Genomic DNA, 23,968 nt, shown 5'->3' with positions numbered 1-23,968 from the left:
CTAAAATGACCTCATTGTAAATGAACTCATAGGACACTAATGTAATTATACTGCTTCTATGGATAAGATAACTGCTATAATACTGCCCCTATGTACAAGAATGTGACTACTATAATACTGCTCCTATGTACAAGAATATACAGTAACTACTATAATACTGCCTCTATGTACAAGAATATAATTACTATAATACTGCCCCTATGTACAGGAATATAACTACTATAATACTGCCCCTATGTACAAGAATATAACTACAATAATACTGCCCCTATGTACAAGAATATAACTACAATAATACTGCCCCTATGTACAAGAATCTAACTACTATAATACTGCTCCTATGTATAAGAATATAACTACTATAATACTGTTCCTATGCACAAGAATATAGCTACTATAATACTGCCCCCTATGTACAAGAATATAACTACTATAATACTGCCCCTATGTACAAGAATATACAATAACTACTATAATACTGCCTCTATGTACAAGAATATAATTACTATAATACTACCCCTATGTACAGGAATATAACTACTATAATACTGCCCCCTATGTACAAGAATATAACTACTATAATATTGCCCCCTATGTACAAGAATATAACTACTATAATACTGCTCCTATGTACAAGAATATATCTACTATAATACTGCCCCTATGTACAAGAATATATCTACTATAATACTGCCCCTATGTACAAGAATAAAACTACTATAATACTGCCCCCTATGTACAAGAATATATCTACTATAATACTGCCCCTATGTACAAGAATATAACTACTATAATACTGCCCCCTATGTACAAGAATATATCTACTATAATACTGCCCCCTATGTACAAGAATATAACTAATATAATACTGCCCCCATGTACAGGAATATAACTACTATAATACTGCTCCTATGTACAAGAATATAACTACTATAATACTGTCCTCTATGTACAAGAATATAACTACTATAATACTGTCCTCTATGTACAAGAATATATCTACTATAATACTGCCCCTATGTACAAGAATATAACTACTATAATACTGCTCTTATATACAAGACTATAACTACTATAATACTGCCCCCCATGTACAAGAATATATCTACTATAATACTGCCCCTATGTACAAGAATATAACTACTATAATACTGTACCTATGTACAAGAATATAACTACTATAATACTGCCCCTATGTACAAGAATATAACTACTATAATACTGCCCCTATGTACAAGAATATAACTACTATAATACTGTACCTATGTACAAGAATATAACTACTATAATACTGCTCCTATGTTCAAGAATATAACTACTATAATACTGCCCCCTATGTACAAGAATATATCTACTATAATACTGCTCTTATATACAAGACTATAACTACTATAATACTGCCCCCTATGTACAAGAATATAACTACTATAATACTGCCCCTATGTACAAGAATATAACTACTATAATACTGCCCCTATGTACAAGAATATAACTGCTATAATACTGCCCCCTATGTACAAGAATATATCTACTATAATTCGTCTGAGCAGAGAACGTGAACCTAATATAATTGCACTAATATATGGTAATAGTTGGAGTAATTCATGTTCGGCTTTTATATTTTCGTACATTCCTACATCTCTATTCGTGCTGTAAAGCTGAACATCTGCCTGCTGAATCCTCCGTTCTCTCGGCATTATTTGCCGTACACCGCAGGGACCAGCTGTGGAGATGTCGGGTCACAGGGGAGACTACAGTATTATTAACTGCAAAATGTTTAAGAATTGTTTAAGATTCTGATTTGGCTTGTATCCTAAGTCATACTACAAGACTCGTTAAAGGGTTGATTGTGACTTGTAGGATCGCTACTACCAATAGGTGGCGCTGTAGAGTAAAAGTCCTCTTTCTTTCTGAAGAGGCAATTTGCATAAGAATTATGCAAAAATTCCCACTGAATAATCCCGCGGTTGTATCGCTGCCTGCAGAGTGGCCCCATAAATGTAATGCCCTGGCCCGCTGGATAAAGCGTAACGAAAGGACATATTCAACCCATATGTTAATCAGCTGAAAATTGCTTATTTGGCGACATTTCCCGGCAGAGAGTCAATGACATGTTAGGGCTTCGCGGTTGAGTTGCTTTGATGGATGCAACATGAATGGACAATTACATCGGAGACCATTTCCACTCAGCGTGGAACAGTTCCTCTTCCTTAGGTTTCTATTATTTAGGTCTTTCATTGGCAAATTTTTGGATCGGCTGGGGCTGTGGTATCCTTCACTGGAGCCAAATGTTGACCATTTCTGGTCCATGGACCTTCTTGACCAAGGCTTGGGCAGATCATCCTTCTAAGCTAAAAGAGAACTGTTTGACCTCACCTTGGGCCTAAAGATGTGACCACCACCCAACTAGTGCCATTGTTTGGTGTTTTGAGAGGGGTGTTAATACTTATTTAACCCTTGAACTGCCCTGAAGTTTATTCTTGGCCATAACTTAATTGAAATTCAACCCAACCTCATCTTTGAAGGAAGATGGTCTTCTACAGGTTCTCATCTCATGAACGTGATGGAGCACCGATCACCGACCTAAATTCCACCGTATTGATGACCGGATCGCACGTTCCCTTGGGCGTGTGTCAGCAGTTTGCTTACTTTCAAGAGAGACTTCAAATCACTAAGAAGCCAGGAAAATGTAGACAATAAGTTCTTGTAGGACTGAATATGGGACTGAATATGGGAAGCTACCCTGAATCCAAGGCTGGACATCCCATAGAATCTGCTCATGAAGAAGCTATCGGACTCGTTAAGTTGAAGGACCTTTCCACCACGTTACCAATATCGGGGGTTGAGGCAAAGAATATACATTGGGGCTCAGCATTTTTATAAAATAGTCACTACAAGGCCACTCCAGATCTATGATAGTTCCAAGAACCATTTTTTAGGGGTTGGCACACTAGGGCAGTGCCCAAAGCCCCCACAGGCACAGTAACAGAAAGGGAAAAGTCACACCATCTAATATAGCATCGGGTGAGCTGTTAGAGGGAGTATTATGTGTATACTGCATGTAGGAACTGCATGGCAGTATTATGTAGGCTATATATGGCAGCTTTTTCTAAACACCATATGGCGATATTATTAAGTGGATGTATAGGAAAGTATTACCTTTCCACAAGGTACGAGTATTCTTTGAGCTTTATGAGGCAGTATCATTTTGTACCTACATGGCAGTATTATGAGGTCTGTGTATAGCAGTTTTATCTTGACACTATGTGGCGATATAATGTGTGCTGTATAAGATAGAATCATTTTACCATTATATACCAGTATTCTGTGGAATTTATTAAGCAGTAAAATCTTAGCACTATAAGCGTTTTATTATTTGTGCAGTATGTGGCAGCTTTATCAGGACATTTTTTAGCGGTATTATGTGTGCTGTATAGGGTAGTATTATCTCACCAGTATTCTATGGACTTTATAAGGCAGTATTATGTTAGTACTATAAGGTGGTGTTTGAAAGCATTCACCCCCATCCTTGACATATTTAATGTTTTGCTGCCTCACAACCTGGAATGTCACTGGGTTTTTTTTTAGGGTTTGCATCAATTCATGTAAAGAACAACTGTGAACATTTGGTTTTATTTTTATTGTGAAGCAAAAAACAAAATAACTGTAAACTTCAGTGTGCATAACTATTCACCCCCTAAAGTCAGTACTTTGTAGAGCCTCCTTTTGTGGCAATTATAGCTCCAAGTTGCTTGGGACAAGTCTCTATCGGCTTTCCACATCTTCCAACTCGGATTTTTGTCTATTCCTCAAGGCAAAATGGCTCCAGCTCCTTCAAGTTTGATGGTTTCCTCTGGTGAAGAGCCATCTTCTAGTCTGACCACAGATTCTCCATTGGATTAAGTTCTGGGCTTTAACTTGGCCACTCCAAAACAATTACATGTTTCCCCTTACACAACGCGAGTGTTGCTTTAGCAGTATGCTTTGGGTCATTGTCTTGTTGGATGGTGAACCTCCATCCCAGTCTCAAATCACTGACAGACCAAGACAGGTTTAGCTCAACAATATTCCTATATTTTGCACCATCCATGTCTCCCTCGACTCGGACCATTTTCCCTGTCACTGCTGCCGAAAAGCATCCCCACAGCATGATGCTGCCACCACCATGTTTCACTGTGGGGATGGTGTTTTAGGATTGATGAGCTGTGTTGGTTTAGCATCAGACATAGCGTTTTCCTTGGTGGCCAAAAAGTTCAATTTTGGTCAGCTCTGACCACAGCACCTTTCTCCATACATTTGGGGAGTCTCCCACATGTCTTTTGGCAAACTCAAAACAAGCCTGTATGTGGCAGTTTTATCTAGACATTGTATGGCGGTATTATGTGGCCTGTATATGGCAGAGTTATCTAGACACCATATGGTGGCATTATGTTGGCTGCATACAGTAGGGTTATATAGACACTCATGGTATGTGTACTGTATATGGCAGTTTTATCTAAACACTATTTGGCGGTGTTATGTGGGCTGTGTATAGTGCTATTATCTAGGCACTATATGATGGTATTATGTGTGCTGTGTTTGGTGCTAATATCTAGGCACAGTATGCCAGTGTTCTGTTGACTTTTACGTTAGTAATATTTCAGCACTACATGACAGCATTATGAGTGCTGTATATGGCAGTATTGAACAGGCAATATTATGTAGGATTAAACATTGTGACAAGTTGTCCTAAAATACAGAGCAGAGAGGAATCTATTTTTTCCTTTATGTAGGGCTCAAATTTCTATAAAATAATTCCTGACTGGGACAAGTGCTGATAACAGTCCTGACTCCAGTCCCTGCATAGTCCACTGCTCTAGTCCCTATCATTTACATTGCTCTTCCACAATTCCAGTCCTGTTCTCTTTTATCTCCTTCATCAGGTGTCAGCTCAGAAAAAAAAACGAGAATAAAAAACGACGACTAAAATTAGATTCGCAGAAGTAATTCTGGTATTCTGGAGCGCACTTTTCAAGGAATTGTCCATTTACCCGTGAAGTGTAATGATAGCACGCAGGACAACCTATAAATATTAGTGGGGAGAGCTTTCAAATGGAATAATTGCAAAGCAGTAATATTCTCTAATGTAAAAGCGCGCTTCAGTGCACTCCGCGAGCAAGGGATCAAAGAGCGAGCCACCGACGGTCACCGGGGACAATGGCAGACCAGGGCGAGCTGCAGAGAACAGGCGGGTTATTAAAAGGACATCGGGAGTTATAGGCCACAGGTATACACAGCCTCACAATGGAGACCAGAGCCGCCTACACTGACTACATCTCTGGGTTACCGTCCCGTGCGGCCAGTTTATGGTTCCTCTGGTCCATCGTGTGCATAGAACGTCTGTGGCATTCCTGATACTGTGATTGTTTTGTGGCTGTCACTCACCATTGGTTTACTAATATTAAAGACCCTCTCCCTGTCTATGTGGCTTACATATGTCCTTAGTAGGGCTCTCTCCATACACCAGGAATAGGACACACAGTGATGTCACAGTACAGGGATAACACACACACACAGTGATGTCACAGTACAGGGATAATGCACACACAGTGATGTCACAGTACAAGTAGAATACACACAGTGACATCACAGTACAGAGATAATACACACAGTGATGTCACAGTACAGAGATAATGTACACGGTATGTCACAGTACAGGACTAGTGCACATGGTGACATCACAGTACAGGGATAATACACACAGAGATGCCACAGTACAGGGATAATATACACACAGTGATGTCACAGTACAGGGATAATGCACATGGGGATGTCACAGTACAGGGATAATACACACAGATGTCACAGTATAGGGATAATACACACAGTGATGTCACAGTACAGGGATAATACACACAGATGTCACAGTACAGGGATAATACACACAGATGTCACAGTACAGGGATAATACACACAGTGATGTCACAGTACAGGGATAATACACACAGATGTCACAGTACAGGGATAATACACACAGATGTCACAGTACAGGGATAATACACACAGATGTCACAGTACAGGGATAATACACATGGTGATGTTACAGTACAGGATAATACACACGGTGATGTTACAGTACAGGGATAATACACACAGATGTCACAGTACAGGGATAATACACAGATGTCACAGTACAGGGATAATACACACAGATGTCACAGTATAGGGATAATACACATGGTGATGTCACAGTACAGGGATAATACACACAGATGTCACAGTGCAGGGATAATACACACAGATGTCACAGTACAGGGATAATACACATGGTGATGTTACAGTACAGGGATAATACACACAGATGTCACAGTACAGGGATAATACACACAGATGTCACAGTACGGGGATAATACACAGAGATGTCACAGTACAGGGATAATGCAGATGGTGATGTTACAGTACAGGGATAATGCAGATGGTGATGTTACACACACAGATGTCACAGTACAGGAATAATACACACAATGATGTCACAGTACAGGGATGATACACCCAGTGATGTCACAGTACAGAGATACTATTATTATTGTTTATTTATATAGCACCATTGGTTCCATGGTGCCGTACATGAGAAGGGGTTACATACAAATTACAGATATCACTTACAGTAAACAAACTAACAATGACAGACTGATACAGAGGGGAGAGAGGACCCTGCCCTTTCGGGCTTACATGCTACAGGATGGTGGGGAAGGAGACAGTAGGTTGGGGGGTTGCAGCAGCTCTGGTGTTGGTTGAGGTGATATCTCCGGTAGTGGTGAGGAGGCAGCGGGGTCATTGCAGGCTGTAGGCTTTCTAATAATACACAGCAACGTCACAGTACAGAGATAAGGAATACCATGCAAAAAGGAATAAACACAGCAGTGATAATCATGGGTGAAACTTGAAATAAGGCTGGAGTAGTCTTTGTGCGCCACGTCCCATATCGATCACTAACTGCATCCTACATCTGAGTGGAAATGATCCCCTTAATTATATCAGACGCCATGACAAGTGCTATAGGAGAATCTAAGAACTAGTGCAGATCCTATCACTAGAGGGTGGACATTAGTGGCCCGCGGCATCCACTAGAGGGTGGACATTAGTGGCCCGCGGCATCCACTAGAGGGCGGACATTAGTGGCGCTCATGTATTCTGAGTCCATACATCCACTTGCCACATAGCCCATGATTCTCCACAATGTCAGATAAGGTGGACCGCTCCTATAAAGTAAGTCACAGGCTTTTATTTTCTGTGGCTGGCAGTGATCCGCTGTAGAATGTACCTGGCAGCAAGTGCTCAGTTCCCCTGCAGCTCCCCCCCAGGGCAATAAAAGCATTACACAATGAAATCAATAGAAGGCGCGGTGCCCCGCGGGAGTCTGGTTCTCAGAGGCGATTTCCCTCTTTTGATTCCAAATACTCTAATAATGTTTCTCCTGAATCCCCTTTCTGTGAATGGCTGTAATCGCTGTAATTCCTCCGGCAATCCGTCCTTAACAGCATTAAATCCGCTCTAAACCTCCTCCTCGTTTGCCGCCGGTAGGTTCGGCACTGATATCACACTCTCTTCTTACAGTTATGCCAGGGAATTACACAAAGCTTCAGGCTCCTCAGCACCGACGCGCGTCCTGAGAGCGGAGCGGCTGCAGCGCTGCCATTGTCTTCGGGCTCGGGATTAGTGGCAGAGGTGTTATACTAATCTTGTCCTGGAGTGGATCGTGGACTCCGCTTATTCCCGGCTGCTCGGAAAAGACCTTTTGTGTCAATTTTAGAACTTTTTTTTTTACTTTCGTTGAACATTTTAGAATTATGCAAAAATATCCAAAAATATCCAAAACTTCTTCTTTTAAAATTCACTATTTGTCTGTGCTAGACCACCAGAGATCACTACATTTTACCCCTTTCATAACCCTAAACCATCAGCATTCCAACATTTTTCCCCTTTCACCTGCCCTAGACCACCAGGGATCCCTACTTTTACTCTTTCACTTCTCTAGACCACCAGGGATACCTACATCTCCCCCTTTCACTGCCTTAGACCACCAGAAATCTCTACTTCCACCCCGTTCACTGGCATAGGCCACCAGTATTCCTACATTTCCCACCTTGTCACTGCCCTAGACCACCATGGATCCCTACATTTTACACGTTTCCCTACCCAGCATCATCAGCATGGCAAGATTCCCCCCCCCCCTTTAACTGCCCTAGACCACCAGGTATCTTTATGTTTTCCAAAGTTTAACTGACCTTGACTACCAGCATTTCTATATTTTTCTGGTTTCACTACCCTAGTCCACCATGGATCCCTATTTTAACCCCTTTCATTTCTGTAGACCACTAGAGATCTCTACTTTTAGTCCTTTCACTGGCATAGGCCACCATGATTTCTCAATTTTCTACCACCGGTGATCCCTACATTTCACTCCTATCCCTATCCTATGCCATCAGCAATCCAACATTTTTCCCATTTTAACTGCCCTAGACCACCAGGGATTCTTACGTTTTCCCCCATTTAACTGCCCTAGACTACCAGTGTTCCTACATCTTTCTGGCTTCACTGTTTTAGACCACCAGGAATCCCAAAATCTCCCCCTTTCACTGCCCTAGACCACCAGGGATTCTTACATTTTTCCCCGTTTATCTGCCCAAGACTACCAGTGTTCATACATCTTTCTGGTTTCAGTGCTTTAGACGACCTGGGATCTCTATAGCTCCCCACTTTTAATAACCAAGACCACCAGGGATCCCAAGTTTTTCATCCTGCCACTGCGTAGACCAATAGAAATCCCTATTTTTTAACTTCTACCCGTCTTACACCACCAGCATTTCAAAATGTTCTTTCTTTCCCTGCCCTAGACCACCAAAGATCTCTTCTTTTACTTCTTTCATTGGCCTAGGCCATGAGGATTCCTACATAACGCTCCATGTCACTGCCCTAGACCACCAGGGATCCCTACATTTTACCCATTTCCCTACACCATCAACTTTCCAATATTTTCCCCCTTTAACTGCCCTACACCACCAGGGATCCTTACGTTTGCCTCCGTTTAACTGCACTAGATTACCAGCATTGCTACATTTTTCTCTTTTTACTTCCCTCGTCCACTATTGATAAATAATTTGACCCCTTTCACTTCCCTAGACCACTAGGGATCTGTATGTTGCCCTCCTGTCATTTCCTCCATGTCACCTACTTTTACCCCTTTCATTTCTCTAGGTCACCAGGGATCCCAACATCTCTCCCCTTTCACTACCCTAGACCACCAGGGATCCCAACATCTTCCCTTTTAATGCCCTAGACCACCAGGGATCCCAACATCTCCCCATATTCACTGCCCTAGACTACCAGGGATCCCAACATCTTCCCACATTCACTGCCCTAGACCACCAGGAATCCCAACATCTCCCCCTTTTACTGCCATAGACCACCAGTGTAATGTAAAATGTCTATAAAGTATGATGTTTTCTGTATTCTTCTAGAATCCTCCATTCTATGAGAAAGTAGCCTGTCAGCTTTTGCAGCCCCCTCCTTTTGTCCCCCCCTTAGCAGCTGTGTGTGTGTACAGCTCTCTGCCTGCATCTGAAACCTGATACCGGGCATTTCCTCTCGAAGCCTTCTCCTCCCCCCCCTGCACAGCTAAAGGGAAAAGATCTCTTTGTTCTGGCCACGAGGCTGGATGCAAGTTTATGGGAAGTATTAAAACAAGTCATATTGCAAAAACCACACACCTCAGAGATATAATAATCATATCACTGCATAGGCAACGAAACCAGCTTACCACTCCCTAATTTTCATGATCCTAATCCCTCCAGAAACTGAGATATGGATTGCTCCCAAATGGAGTGTCTTAATTATGGCCTGATTGGTGTTGTTGGATTCTATTCGATGAATAACAGACAATGATGCCCTATGTGTGTTGGTGCGGGCTTTTCTCGTTTAGATATAGTTATTCTAAGTTTTGTAGCCAAATCATAACTTAGAGAAAGGGGGGTTGGACCTCACCAGACAGCCCATTTCGTGAGGTCACAGACCCTAGGCTATAAGGTATTCCCTACCAAATTCTTGTCAGTTGGAGCTGCAGAGTCCGTGCTGACAAGAACTCCAGATGAGTGGGGACGTCTGGCTAAGCGGCCCATTCCCCAGCCACATGGTCTGCCTAATACCACCTAAGCACATCTAAGTGTTACTCTGCCTTTTAATCCTTGTTGTTTTCATATATTTGTATTGTACATATTTGATGTCTCGATTTTGTAACAATTCTTTATGTAATCACTGCCCTTTTGGGAATAAATGATAAAATCTATTAGCTCTGTCTCCATGCTCTAAGAAACGAACTATGCACCTTTTTTAGATAATCGCTACTAATTTGGGGGTTGCCACAGACCCTCTTAATTAACTCTCTGATTAAGTAAAGCGTGGCTGGTGGCAGCGTGGTGTGTACGGTTGGTTAGGCTGGTTGGCAGTCCAGAAGGGTCTTATATTGCTGGATGAGTGGTTGAGGCCACAGCATTGATAATTCCCTTACTGCAGTAGTCTAATTGGCCATGCACAACAAGCAGCCCGTCCCGCCACTAATTATCCTAGGTGCAGTTCCCTGACTGACCTGAGGGTAAGGGGGGGCGCCAGAGAGCTGCGAGTTCCAAAGTGGAACTGAGAAAGTGGGATATCCATAAATCCCCGCAGTTCTTGGAAGGTTGTTAGAAGTGGTGGAGCATCCAAAATACTCCCTGCGGTAAATTGTTAGAGCAAGATTAGCTTGCTGTGTTTTGGTCACACGGTGCCAGTGGTGGGATGACAAGATAAGCCCCCACTGTGCCTGTGATAGCCGTGTGCCGGCAGTGCGTCACGTCCCTCCGTCCGCTGACAAACCCGTGTCAGTGGTGGGATCATGGCGTATTGGTGGCACCGGCCGTGCTGTTCGTCACATATTGGTGGCAGAGCAGTGGGATTATCCTAGAGCATTAGTGATTTGGTTTGAGCAATCATTCCTCTCACTAAAGACCTGCACGGTTCCTGTGGGAATCCTGCATCATAGGTTTTGAAGAACAGACTCAGTGGTTACAAGTCCTGAGACATTTTTGTGTACTTGCAAGTATTCCCTCCCTTTTTCTTCATTTTTCTTTTCTATCTTTTATTTGGCAACCATGGCGGCAAAAGGAGAATACTGGTACAGACAGCAGAAAAAGGAAACTCTTGCTGCAGTATGCACGTACCGAGGCATTGACGCCACAAACAAAACCAGAGACCAATTGATCGCGGCTCTGGTGCAGCTGGACAACGACCAGAGCCCAGCGGACGCAGAAGCTGGCCCAAGTGACAATGGGGCTGCAGCAGAGGCTACACTTCTGAGCGCTGGCCCCACATTCAACCAGGGCAGGCTGGACCCCTACCTGCAAGCGGCCTTGGACGCACTCCCCGCCAAAGACAGTGAGGGACGGGTGAAGCTGATCCAGCAATATCGGCAGGAGGCCTGAGCCAAACGCCAAGCACAGGCTGAGAGAGCTGAGCGCCAAGCAGAAGCTCAGAGAGCCCATGAACTGGAGATGCTCCGACAAGGGGGGGGAATGCCCCCACAGCCCGAAGCAGTGAGCCCAGCAGCCTCCAGACTCCTAAACCCCGGCCAGAGCATTTTCCTGTGATGGAAAAGGACGGGGACTTGGACACGTTTCTGTGAGCCTTTAAAGAAAGCCTGCAGACAGTACCAGCTGCCTAAAGACCAACGGGCAAGGTACTTGGCCCCAGGGCTAAAAGGCAAAGCTCTGGAGGCGTTTGCTTCTCTTCCGTCAGAAGACGACGACTATGATGCCATAAAGCTGGCCCTGATCGCCAAATACCGGCTGACACTTGAGGTATACCGAAAGAAGTTCCGGAACCTCCAACGTGGCCCACATGATAGCTATAGTGATGTGGTGCAAGGACTCAGGACCCACTTTTGACCAGTGGATCCATGGACTGTCAGTGAACACCTTTGAGCTGCTATGGAACCTGATGATCAAAGACCAGTTCCTGCATCTCTGCCCAGCTGAGGTCCAACAGTTCATCCTGGACTGCGAACCAGCGAATGCGGACAAAGCGGTGCAGATCGCTGACCACTATGAGGCCAACCGGAAGCCAGAGACCACCAGCTGGAGAGGGGGTAAGCCTGCAACCAACCCCAGTGCCCCAGCTGGGCGTCCCTCCGGAGGCCCTGTCCCTGTTGCCAACACCAGGCCTACTACCGACAGTCGCCAGTGTTTCAACTGCAATCGGACTGGTCACTTCCGTTACGCCTGTCCGGAAAAGCCGAAGAACCCCCCAGCCAAGGCCTCTGGGCCCAACGCCTCTGTTCTTTTGGTGGGAGGTACGGTTTGGAGGATGGACAACAACGTTCAACCCGTCCAGGTGGGGGCCCGTCTTGCTATAGGCCTCAAGGACACCGGGGCTGAACGCACCCTCATCCGTCCTGGACTGGCGGCCCCTGAAGAGTTTGTTGAGGGGAAAACCTTGACTGTCACCGGGATTGGAGGCACCCGTTGACCCTTGCCAATGGCCCGGGTTTTTCTTGACTGGGGTGCTGGGAGCGGGTTGAGGGAAGTGGGAGTGTCTGAAAACCTGCCCACTGATGTTTTATTGGGGACTGACTTGGGGAGGATGGTTGCATACTACGTCCCTGACACCCCTCCCCAACCTGATAATAAGGGTAACGTTAACCCTGATGATGATGGGAAACTGAATGTGTTACCTGCTAATGACGTGATGAGTAATGATGCAACTAACAATCACTCTCTCCCCAGGAATGATGCTGATGGTGATATAACTGTACCAAAGAAATCTGATAACCATTCTTTTCCTAGGAATGATGATGTATTTGTGCCGACTGAACCTGTTAACCATTTCTTTGAAATGGTAGAGGTGTCCACAGGTACCGAAGTGTTCAGCCCCGTCACTCTGCGGAGTGAGACGGCTGAGGAACCCCTGGCAGGAGCAAGCAACGGTGCTCAAGGAAATGGGGAGGTGCATGGGGACCATGAGGAAGGTAATGCCATGCAGCTGACCAGTGCCACCGAGGACGGTAACTGGCCCATAAGTAGCACTGCTCCTGAAGTGTTAGGGGTGGATGGGGAGGTAGGGCCCATAGCAGCACCGACTGGTGGGTCTGTAGAAATCCCCAGGGAGACAGCATACGTAGCAGCTGTCACACGCAGTCAGAGTGCCCAGATCGCAGGTAACGCACTGTCTTCTGGACCCTCTTCTGCCACAGGAGAGACTGAACCAGAGGTGACCCCAGAGCCGGTTCCAGAGGGTCCCAGTACGGAAGGAACCCTGACGTCATTTCTGGCTGCCTCCAGCAAGGAGTTCCAGGCTGCTCTGCACTCAGATGTGAGCATGGAGAAATTGAGAGGTCTCGCCGAGACGCCCACCTCCGAGTCTGATAAGGAGAGGGTGTTCTGGGAACGAGGAAGGTTGTACCGGGAGACAGTACCCGGAGATCCCCAAAAGGAGTGGTTGAGGGAAAGACAGCTAGTCGTCCCCCTACAGTTCAGAACTGAGTTGTTGCGGATTGCCCATGAGATTCCACTCGCTGGACACTTGGGGATCAGCAAAACAAAGGCACAGCTGTCGCAACACTTCTATTGGCCCAAGATGGGGACAGACGCAACAAAATACGGCCGCTCCTGTAACACCTGTCAAAAACTGGGTAAGGTGGGGCCTGCTCTTAAGGCTCCCCTTATTCCTTTGCCGGTGATAGAGGAGCCTTTTCAGAGAATCGCGGTGGACATTTTAAGCCCGCTGGCTGTCCCCAGCAGTTCTGGAAAGCGATACATACTCACCGTGGTAGACTACGCTACCCGGGACCCAGAGGCAGTAGCTCTGTCTTCAACCAGGGCAGATAAGATGGCTGACGCACTGGTGACCATCTTTTCAAGGGAGGATTTCCCAGGGAGATGCTTACCGATCAAGGGACCCAATTCATGTCTCGCCTAATGGAGGCTCTCTGTGAGAAAATTCAGGTGAAGCACCTGGTATCGAGTGCGTATCACCCACAGACTAATGGTTTGTGTGAACGCTTCAACGGTACCCTCAAACAGATGCTCCGCATGCTGGCTGAGACCCAAGGGCGTGACTGGGAGCGGTACCTCCCACACCTGCTGTTCGCTTACAGAGAAGTTCCGCAGGCCTCGACCGGGTTCTCCCCATTCGAGCTCCTGTATGGCAGGCGAGTCCGGGGACCCCTTTGGTTGATAAGAGAATCCTGGGAAGATGAGCCAAACCCCACAGAAGTGTCCATCGTGGATTATGTCATGCGCTTCCGTGACAAGATGCAGACCTTGACGCAGTTGGTGCATGACAACATGACGCAGGCTCAGGCTGACCTGAAGCCCTGGTACGACCAGAACGCCCGGGAGCAGACCTACCAGGTAGGTCAGAAGGTGTGGGTACTGCTCCCCGTACCAACGGATAAGCTTCAGGCAGCCTGGGAAGGCCCATACGTCGTCCACCAACAGCTCAACCTGGTCACCTACATGGTCACGCTTGACCATGCTCGGGGTAGGCGCAAGGCCTTTTACGTCAACATGCTGAAGGCGCACCACGAACGTGAAGCTTGCGTCCTACCGGTCTGCAACCTGCCCGAGGATGAGGAGGAAGATCCCTTCCTGGACATGCTGGCCCAAGCCAAGGCCAATGGGTCTATTGAGGACATGGAGATAAGTGGTTTGCTAACTGTATCCCAGCGGTCGCAGTTGGTGGAAACCCTGGAACCCTTCCGGGCCGTGTTCACCAACCGACCTGGGAGGACGGAGTTAGCGGTTCATGAGGTGGACACCGGGAAGCATGCCCCACTACGGCGAACACCTTATCGGATCTCTGAGGAGGTGCAACAGGTCATGCTCCAAGAGATCGATGAGATGTTAAGGCTGGGGGTGATTTGACGGTCAAAAAGCACGTGGGCTTCACCTGTAGTCCTCGTGCCTAAAAAGGATCGAACCACCCGGTTCTGCGTGGACTACACGGGGCTCAATGCCATCACAACCTCTGATGCCCACCCGATGCCACGCATCGAGGATCTACTGGAGCAGTTGGCGAAAGCAAGGTACATATCCATCATGGATTTGAGTCGGGGATACTGGCAGATACCCCTGAGCCCTGAGGAGCAGGAGAAATCCACCTTTATCACCCCCATTGGACTGTACAAGTCCACAGTCATGCCCATCGGCATGAAAAATGTCCCTGCCACTTTCCAGCTGATGGTCAACCACCTGCTCGGGGACTGGAGGAGTATGCGGTGGCGTACTTGGATGACATCGCCATCTTCAGTTCCACCTGGGAGGAACACCTTCAGCATCTCCAGGAGGTGCTCAAGTGTCTTCACCAGGCAAGCCTGACTATCAAGCCGGGAAAGTGCCAGATGGGCATGAGCAAGGTCCACTACCTGGGGCACCGGGTAGGCGGGGGTTCCATGAGTCCGGAGCCAGAAAAGGTGGACGCAATCGCATCCTGGCCCACCCCCAGGACCAAGAAACAGGTGAAGTCCTTCTTGGGCTCTGCAGGGTACTATAGGCGGTTCATGCAGGGCTATAGCGCCCTTGCAAAACCCTTGACCAACCTCACCAAGCAGAGGCTACCCCAAACAGTCAACTGGACAGATGACTGTGAGGCGGCCTTCCAAGCTTTGAAAGCAGCCCTGTGCAGATTTCCAGTGTTGAGAGCAGTCGACAGCAGTCGCCCGTTTCTGGTACAGACCTACGCCAGCGAGTTTGGCCTCGGTGCTGTGCTCAGCCAGGTCGACTCGGGGAACTAGGAGCACCCCGTGTTGTACCTGAGCTGGAAACTTTTGCCGAGGGAAGTGGCATACTCGACCATCGGGAAGGTGTGTCTGGCCTTTGTGTGGGCACTGCAACATTTGCAGCCCTACCTGTACGGGCGCACCTTCACGGTGGTTACCGATCACAACCCTCTGAGCTGGTTGCACACAGTGTCCGGAACCAATGGAAGGTTGCTCTGCTGGAGCCTTGCCCTTCAACAGTACGAGTTCACTGTACAACACAAAAAGGGCAGCGAACATGGAAATGCTGATTGGTTGTCCCGCCGGGGCGAACCCGCTGAAGTGCGCATGGCCGATTACCGTCAGGTAATGCCTCCGTAGCGCCCTCTAAAAGGGGGAGGTGTAATGTAAAATGTCTATAAAGTATGATGTTTCCTGTATTCTTCTAGAATCCTCCATTCTATGAGAAAGTAGCCTGTCAGCTTTTGCAGCCCCCTCCTTTTGCCCCCCCTTAGCAGCTGTGTGTGTGTACAGCTCTCTGCCTGCATCTGAAACCTGATACCGGGCATTTCCTCTTGAAGCCTTCTCCTCCTCCCCCCCTTCACAGCTAAAGGGAAAAGATCTCTTTGTTCTGGCCACGATGCTGGATGCAAGTTTATGGGAAGTATTAAAACAAGTCATATTGCAAACACCATACACCTCAGAGATATAATAATCATATCACTGCATAGGCAACGAAACCAGCTTACCACTCCCTAATTTTCATGATCCTAATCCCTCCAGAAACTGAGATATGGATTGCTCCCAAATGGAGTGTCTTAATTATGGCCTGATTGGTGTTGCTGGATTCTATTCGATGAATCACAGACAATGATGACCTATGTGTGTTGGTACAGGCTTTTCTCGTTTAGATATAGCTATTCTAAATTTTGTAGCCAAATCATAACTTAGAGAAAGGGGGGTTGGACCTCACCAGACCGCCCATTTCATGAGGTCACAGACCCTAGGCTATAAGGTATTCCCTGCTAAATTCTTGTCAGTTGGAGCTGCAGAGTCCGTGCTGACAAGAACTCCAGATGAGTGGGGACGTCTGGCTAAGCGGCCCATCCCCCAGCCACATGGTCTGCCTAATACCACCTAAGCACATGCAAGTGTTACTCTGCCTTTTAATCCTTGTTGTTTTCATATATTTGTATTGTACATATTTGATGTCTCGATTTTGTAATAATTCTTTATCTATGTAATCACTGCCCTTCTGGGAATAAATGATGAAATCTATTAGCTCTGTCTCCATGCTCTAAGAAACGAACTTTGTGCCTTTTTTAGATAATCGCTACTAATTTGGGGGTTGCCACAGACCCTCTTAATTAACTCTCTGATTACGTAAAGCGTGGCTGGTGGCAGCGTGGTGTGTGCGGTTGGTTAGGCTGGTTGGCAGTCCGGAAGGGTCTTATATTGCTGGATGAGTGGTTGAGGCCACAGCACTGATCATTCCCTTACTGCAGTAGTCTAATTGGCCGTGCACAACAAGCAGCCTGTCCAGCAACTAATTATCCTAGGTGCTGTTCCCTGACTGACCTGAGGGTAAGGGGGCGCCGGAGAGCTGCGAGTTCCAAAGTGGTACTGAGAAAGTGGGATATACATAAATCCCCGCAGTTCTTGGAAGGTTGTTATCAGTGGTGGAGCATCCAAAATACCCCCCTGTGGTAAATTGTTAGAGCAAGATTAGCGTGCGGTGTTTTGGTCACACGGTGCCAGTGGTGGGATAACTAAGATAAGCCCCACTGTGCCTGTGATAGCCGTGTTCCAGCAGTGCTTCGCGTCCCTCTGTCCACTGACAAACCCGTGTCAGTGGTGGGATCGTGGCGTATTGGTGGCACCGGCCGCGCTGTTCGTTACAACCAGGGATCCCAACATCTCCCCCATTCACTGCCCTAGACCACCAGGAATCCCAAGATCTCCCCCTTTCACTGCCCTAGACCACCAGGAATCCCAACATCGCCCCTTTTCACTGCCGTAGGCCACCAGAGAGCTCTATCGTTACCACCTTCACTAGCCTAGGCCCTAGACCACCAGGGGTACTGAAATTTAACCTCTTACATCATTAGACCACTAAGTATCCTGCATTAACTCCTTCACAGCCGGGAACCACAAGGGGTCTTTGCATTAAACCTTTTGCTTCATTAGATATTGAAGGTTGCTGCTACTTAAGCCTTTACTGCTTTAGACCAGCGATGAGGCTGATGTTAACTCTTTCACTTCACTAGACACCAGGAATATTAACATGAATCCCTCTGTTGCCCCAGACCACCAGGGACGCAGACAATCTTCACTGCATTAGACCCGGATGCTAATATTATTTCAGTACTCACTATTTGTGGTGGAGACCCTATAAGTTATCTCTAAATTGGACAAGGGATAACTTGCTGATCACTGGGGGTCCGATCAATGGGACCCCCCAGAGTTCCTGAGAATGGGAGTCTCAGGATCTCTGTCTTGAATGGAGCGACGGTGCGAACGCTCAACCTCGGCTCCATCTATTGTCTATGGGACTGCTGGAGAAAGCTGCATCCAGCGCTCGGCCATTCCCAGCAGTCTCATTTATAGGATAACGTAGGATTTTAGGAGTTACCCTTTAAGCATTTTGCCATTTAGAAAATACTAAAACATGCATTTTATTTTTTTTTCTCGCCTAAAACAGAACGATAAAATTCTCTGCTTTACGGAAGCGTTCGGAGAAATTGATCTACGGATCCAGGAGCCACAATCAGCGAACCTCTGGTGTCATGTGACGGTTACAACACTCTGCCCTCTAGTGGCCACTGTCTGCACCTGCTACAGGGACAATACTGTTTCCTGACTGCATGGGACACAATTAAAGGCGCTTTCGAATTTTGTGGGAATCCAGTTTAATAAACGTGTATTGGAAAGTTCTTCACCTTACATTTACTATTTGTTTTTTCATTTAGTGTAATTTCATTATCTATATCGACTCCAAAAAATGGGGGCAGCACCCCAAAGTCAGATGATGAAAAAAATGAACGTTTATCGGCCCGAGCCGGGGGTGTAGGGTTTGGTGACGACCTTTTCATCTATGCAAGGAAAAAAGCTGCTCTCAGGCTACTTTCACACTTGCGTTTTTTCTGCTGTGCGTTTTTTGCACATACGTGTGCATTACAATGCGCACCATAGACTATAATGGGTGTTTTGCTGTAAAAAAAAAAAAAAACAAACACATTGCGTACGCATGCGTTTTTTGGGGGCAAGTCGGACGCACAAAAAAATGCAACAGGAGGCATTTTGTGCGCCCAAGCGCACACTGCAAAAAACGCATGCGCATACAAACGCGTACAAACGCATGTGTATGCGCACCCATGTAAAAGATAGGGGAAAAAAACGCAAGTGTGAAACCAGCCTTACTGTTCTATCTTCCAGCGGTCTGAGATGAGGGTCCTCCTTATCCTTGTTCCATGTGTGTCCTCTTAGACCATCTCCACTCTCCTGGGCGTCAGTGACCAGGTGGAGCAGTGGTCATTACTGGAGACTCCACACCCGCAGATTCCCACTGACTCCATGTTACTAAGTGACTGTCCAAATGCTGAATGTGTAGGAGATAAGCGGCGTCCCCTGCACCTGCCCCTCTTCTCTCTCGGCCTCTCTTCTCTCTCGGCCCCCTCTTCTCTCTCGGCCCCCCCCCCCCCCCCCTCTTCTCTCTCGACCCCCCCTTCTCTCTCGACCCCCCCTTCACCCTCGGACCCCCCCCCTTCACCCTCGGACCCCCCTCTTCTCCCTCGGACCCCTCCCTCTTCTCTCTCGGACCCCTCCCTCTTCTCTCTCGGACCCCCCCTCTTCTCTCTCGGACCCCCCCCTCTTCTCTCTCGGACCCCCCCCCTCTTCTCTCTCGGACCCCCCCCCTCTTCTCTCTCGGACCCCCCCCCTCTTCTCTCTCGGACCCCCCCCCCTCTTCTCTCTCGGACCCCCCCCCCTCTTCTCTCTCGGACCCCCCCTCTTCTCTCTCGGACCCCCCCTCTTCTCTCTCGGACCCCCCTCTTCTCTCTCGGACCCCCCTCTTCTCTCTCGGACCCCCCCTCTTCTCTCTCGGACCCCCCCTCTTCTCTCTCGGACCCCCCCTTCTCTCTCGGACCCCTCCTTCTCTCTCGGACCCCCCTCTTCTCCCTCGGCCCCCCTCTTCTCCCTCGGCCCCCCCATCTGTCAGGCCCACTTTTCTCCGCCCCTGTAATCCCCCAATATTTTTTCGGCTCTGAGCGGAGCATGTTCCTCCTCTATGATATCCCAGGGACATCAATCATTAACCCGCAGGAGATATTTGTTCTGGGCAGATATGGGCACAGGACTGGAAGCCCTGATTGTCATCTAGTTAACCCTTCACTTCCACAGCTACATTCCAGAACAGTGGCATCACCAAGACCTGGTACCAGAGGCACCAGCCATCACCATACTTGTGCCCTTCCTTCTGCCAGTGGCTCAGAGGGTCCCATATACCACCATCTCCTCTGTATACCAGCAGTGTGTATACACTGCATATGTATTATGGAACTGCACAATGCATATTAAGCTATGGGCCATTTAGGGGTCTGGGAAAGCTGAGTGGTCACCATTGTCTAGTGATGCAACCCCAGCTTTAATGTAAACGCAGAATTTGGCAATTTTGCCTCAAAATCCTTTACTATATTAGTTTCTGGGAAACATGGATGACAATGTGACTGCCGCTATAGGAGATGTCACCCAGCTTTCCCCAGAGTCTGTGTAGGCAATGGTGTGGTATATAGACAGAGAGGAATAACAACAGGTGGGCATTATGGGGGGCATCACATGGAGAATTACAGGGGGCATTATGGGGGGGCAGTGGACTGTGTCACATACTTAGATACAGCCTGGGGCACATACACAGCCGGGGGAGCGGGCGCAGGACAGACAGAACTTAGGATTTGGTTAGAACCAGAATTACAGCTACAAACATAAATTCGGGATTTGGGAGGAGCGCGGAGCTAGGGGTTGGGGAACGGACACAGAATTAAGGAGGCAAAGAGGATCTACAATGGGGCACAGATATACAGCCAGAATTTGGGAAACACACAGCTAATATATAGGGAACAGGTGTAATCAGACCTCAGGGCTCAGCCAGGGGTGAAGGGGCAGAGAAAGCCGAAACATGGCTCATTATAGGCAGGCAAGCCTCAATATCACAGCCAGGATGGGGGCAAAGGATGGGGGGCACTGGATTAGGGGCAGCAGAGTCCAAACTAGAGAGTTTTGCTGTATCTAAATATATTTACCAAGACAGAAAAGTATATTATCACCCAGGACATAAATTCTGACAGACCCCCGGCTGTACAGAGCCCCCCACAAGTACAGTGTGTATATATATATACTGGGGGTCGAGGGTCCACAGCCAGAATGGAGAAGCTGAGCGGATCCAGCAACAGAAGATCCATAAAGAGCAGTGACCCTAAATATCCAGCTATAAATGTCCCCCCATCATCATCACCCCCCACTGACAAGCCCTCCCTGGTCACAGATGGGTCAGGACATTCCTTGCTGTGGGTCACACAGATGTAGCAGAGCTGAGTATGTCATAAGTAGCAGCAGATGGTGACATCACAATATGGTCTCAGTGATTTTACATGGGACTGCAGGGGATCGATATCATTTTAATTCAATTTAGTGATCATATTTCACCTGCTCCTCCGCCTGGCTCTCAGCTCTGCTACATCCCTGTGTGAGAGTCCTGTGCCCCCGCCAGCTGTAGATGTACAGGACAAACTCAGCTCTGCTACATCACTCAGGCACTTACCGGAGTCCGTCTTCTCTGCTGCTCTCAGCAAGTCTCCCATGTTTCCTCCCGAGTCTCGGGGCAGAGTCCTCAGTGGTGCAGGTGGCTTCTTCAGAAACAACCTCAGTGGTGCAGACTGCTCCTTTTGTATAATCCCCAGTAGTACAGGCTGCACCTGTTCAATAATCCCAGTAGTGCAGTCTGATTCGCTGCACCTGTCCTCAGTAGTGTAGCCTTGATCCAGCCCTACAGTCCTCAGTAGTGCAGCCTGATTTTGTACACCTTTCCTCAGTAGTGCAGCCTGTTTCTTTGCGCCTGTTCTCAGTAGTGGAGTATGGTTAAGTGCCCCTGTCCTCAGTAGTGCAGCCTGCTTTTTACACCTGTCATCAGAAATACAGCCTGTTTCTGTGCACCTGTCCTCAGTAGTGCAGCCTGATTTTGTACAGCTTTCCTCAGTAGTACAGCCTGTTTCTGTGCACCTGTCAATATTGCAGCCTGCTTCTGTGCACCTATCTTCAGTAATACAGCCTGTTTCTGAGCACCTGTCCTCAGTATTGCAACACGCTTCAGTGCACCTGTCCTCAGTAGTGCAGCCTGATTTTTACACCTGTCCTCAGTAGTGCAGCCTGTTTCTGTGCACCTGTCCTCAGTATTGCAACATGCTTCGATGCACCTGTCCTCAGTAGTGCAGCCTGCTTCTTTGCACTTGTCCACAGTAGTGCAGCATGTTTCTGTGCACTTGTCCTTAGTAGTGCAGCCTGTTTCGGTGCACCTGTCCTCAGTAGTGTAGCCTGCTTCGTTGCAATTGTCCTTAGTAGTGCAGCCTAGTCTGTGCACCTGTCCTCAATAGTGCATTCTGCTACCGTGCACCTGTCCTCAGTAGTGCAGCCTGTTTCTGTGCACCTGTCCTCAGTAGTGCAGCCTGTTTCTGTGCACCTGTCCTCAGTAGTGCAGCCCCAGCTTCTTCTCTGCTCTCCTCCTGGATCACCCTCTGGTCATTGTGGTCGGAGTCTCCACCTCACAGTCTGCGGGCAGCAGGCGGCTCCAGTGGATGAGCTCAGTGAGATCCTCCTCCACCTGCTGCGCTGCAGAGTGTGAGTGAGGAGCTGAGCGGCTCCGGCAACTCCTGGAGGATCAGCCCCTCACTGAGATGTGGGGAGGAGGACGGAGACAGCAGAGCCCCATACACACTGCGCTCTGCAGCCGCATCACTGAGGGAAGGTGGAGAGGAGGACAGAGGGGAAGAAAGAAAAGGAGAGGAAGGGAGAATAGGGGAGAGAGGAGAGGAGGAGGAGAACAGGGAAGAGGAGAGAGGGGGAGAAAAGAGAGAAGAGGAGGAGAACAGGGAAGAGGAGAGAGGGGAAGAAAGAAAAGTAGAGGAAAGGAGAATAGGGGAGAGGGGAAGAAAAGAGAGGAGATGAGAGATGGGAAGAAAGAAAAGGAGAGGAGGAGAACAGGGGGAGGATGAGAGGAAAGAGGGGAAGGGGAAAAGAGGGGAGAGAAAAAGCAAGAAGAGAAGAGAGAAGAATAGGAGAGGGAGAAGAGGGGAGAGAATAGAAGAGGGAAAGAGAGGAAAGGAGAAGAGGAGAGAAGAATAGGAGAGGGAGAAGAGAGGAGAGAAAAGAAGGGAAGGGGAGAGAATAGAAGAGGGAAAGATGGGAGAAGAGGAGAGGAAGGGGAAAAGAAAGGAGAGAAAAAGCAAGAAGAGAAGAGAGAAGAATAGGTGAGGGAGAAGAGGGAAAGATGGGAGAGAAGAGGAGAGGAAGGAAAGGAAGGGGAAAAGAGGGGAGAGAAAAAGCAAGAAGAAGAGAACACAGAAGAATAGGAGAGGGAAAGAGGAGAGAAGAGAAGGGAAGGGAAGGGAAAAGAGGGGATAGGAGAAGAGGAGAGGGAAGAAGGGAAGGGGAAAAGAGGGGAGAGAAAAAGCAAGAAGAGGAGAAGAGAGAAGAATAGTAGAGGGAGAAGAGGGAAAAACGGGAGAAGAGGAGAGGAAGAAAAGGAAGGGGAAAAGAGGGGAGAGAAAAAGCAAGAAGAGGAGGATAGGAGAGGGAGAAGAGGGAAAGACGGGAGAGGAGAAGAGGAGAGGAAGAAAAGGAAGGGGAAAAGAGGGGAGAGAAAAAGCAAGAAGAGGAGGATAGGAGAGGGAGAAGAGGGAAAGACGGGAGAGGAGAAGAGGAGAGGAAGAAAAGGAAGGGGAAAAGAGGGGAGAGAAAAAGCTAGAAGAGGAGGATAGGAGAGGGAGAAGAGGGAAAGACGGGATAGGAGAAGAGGAGAGGAAGAAAAGGTAGGGGAAAAGAGGGGAGAGAAAAAGCAAGAAGAGAAGAGAGAATAGTAGAGGGAGAAGAGGGAAAGACGGGAGAGGAGAAGAGGAGAGGAAGGAAAGGAAGGGGAAAAGAGGGGAGAGAAAA

At 47.6% G+C, this 23,968-nt stretch overlaps 1 protein-coding gene across 1 annotated transcript in view; it reads right to left on the bottom strand.

Moving 5' to 3' along the window:
* The window catches only part of SSTR5 (somatostatin receptor 5), a 30,561-nt gene extending 8,055 nt beyond the window's left edge, over positions 1 to 22,506 (bottom strand). Inside the window, exon 1 of the mRNA XM_073558443.1 lies at positions 21,582 to 22,506. The gene's annotated coding sequence lies outside the window, so the exon portion shown is untranslated. The remainder of the gene's footprint in view (positions 1 to 21,581) is intronic.
* Between the last annotated feature and the right edge of the window lie 1,462 nt (positions 22,507 to 23,968).

The sequence above is a fragment of the Dendrobates tinctorius genome, unplaced genomic scaffold (genome assembly GCF_039654945.1).
Source record: "Dendrobates tinctorius isolate UK_male_01 unplaced genomic scaffold, ASM3965494v1 ptg000257l, whole genome shotgun sequence".
Taxonomy (NCBI): domain Eukaryota; kingdom Metazoa; phylum Chordata; class Amphibia; order Anura; family Dendrobatidae; genus Dendrobates; species Dendrobates tinctorius.
Note: the sequence above shows the minus strand (reverse complement) of the source record. Positions and strands in the feature narration are given on the sequence as shown.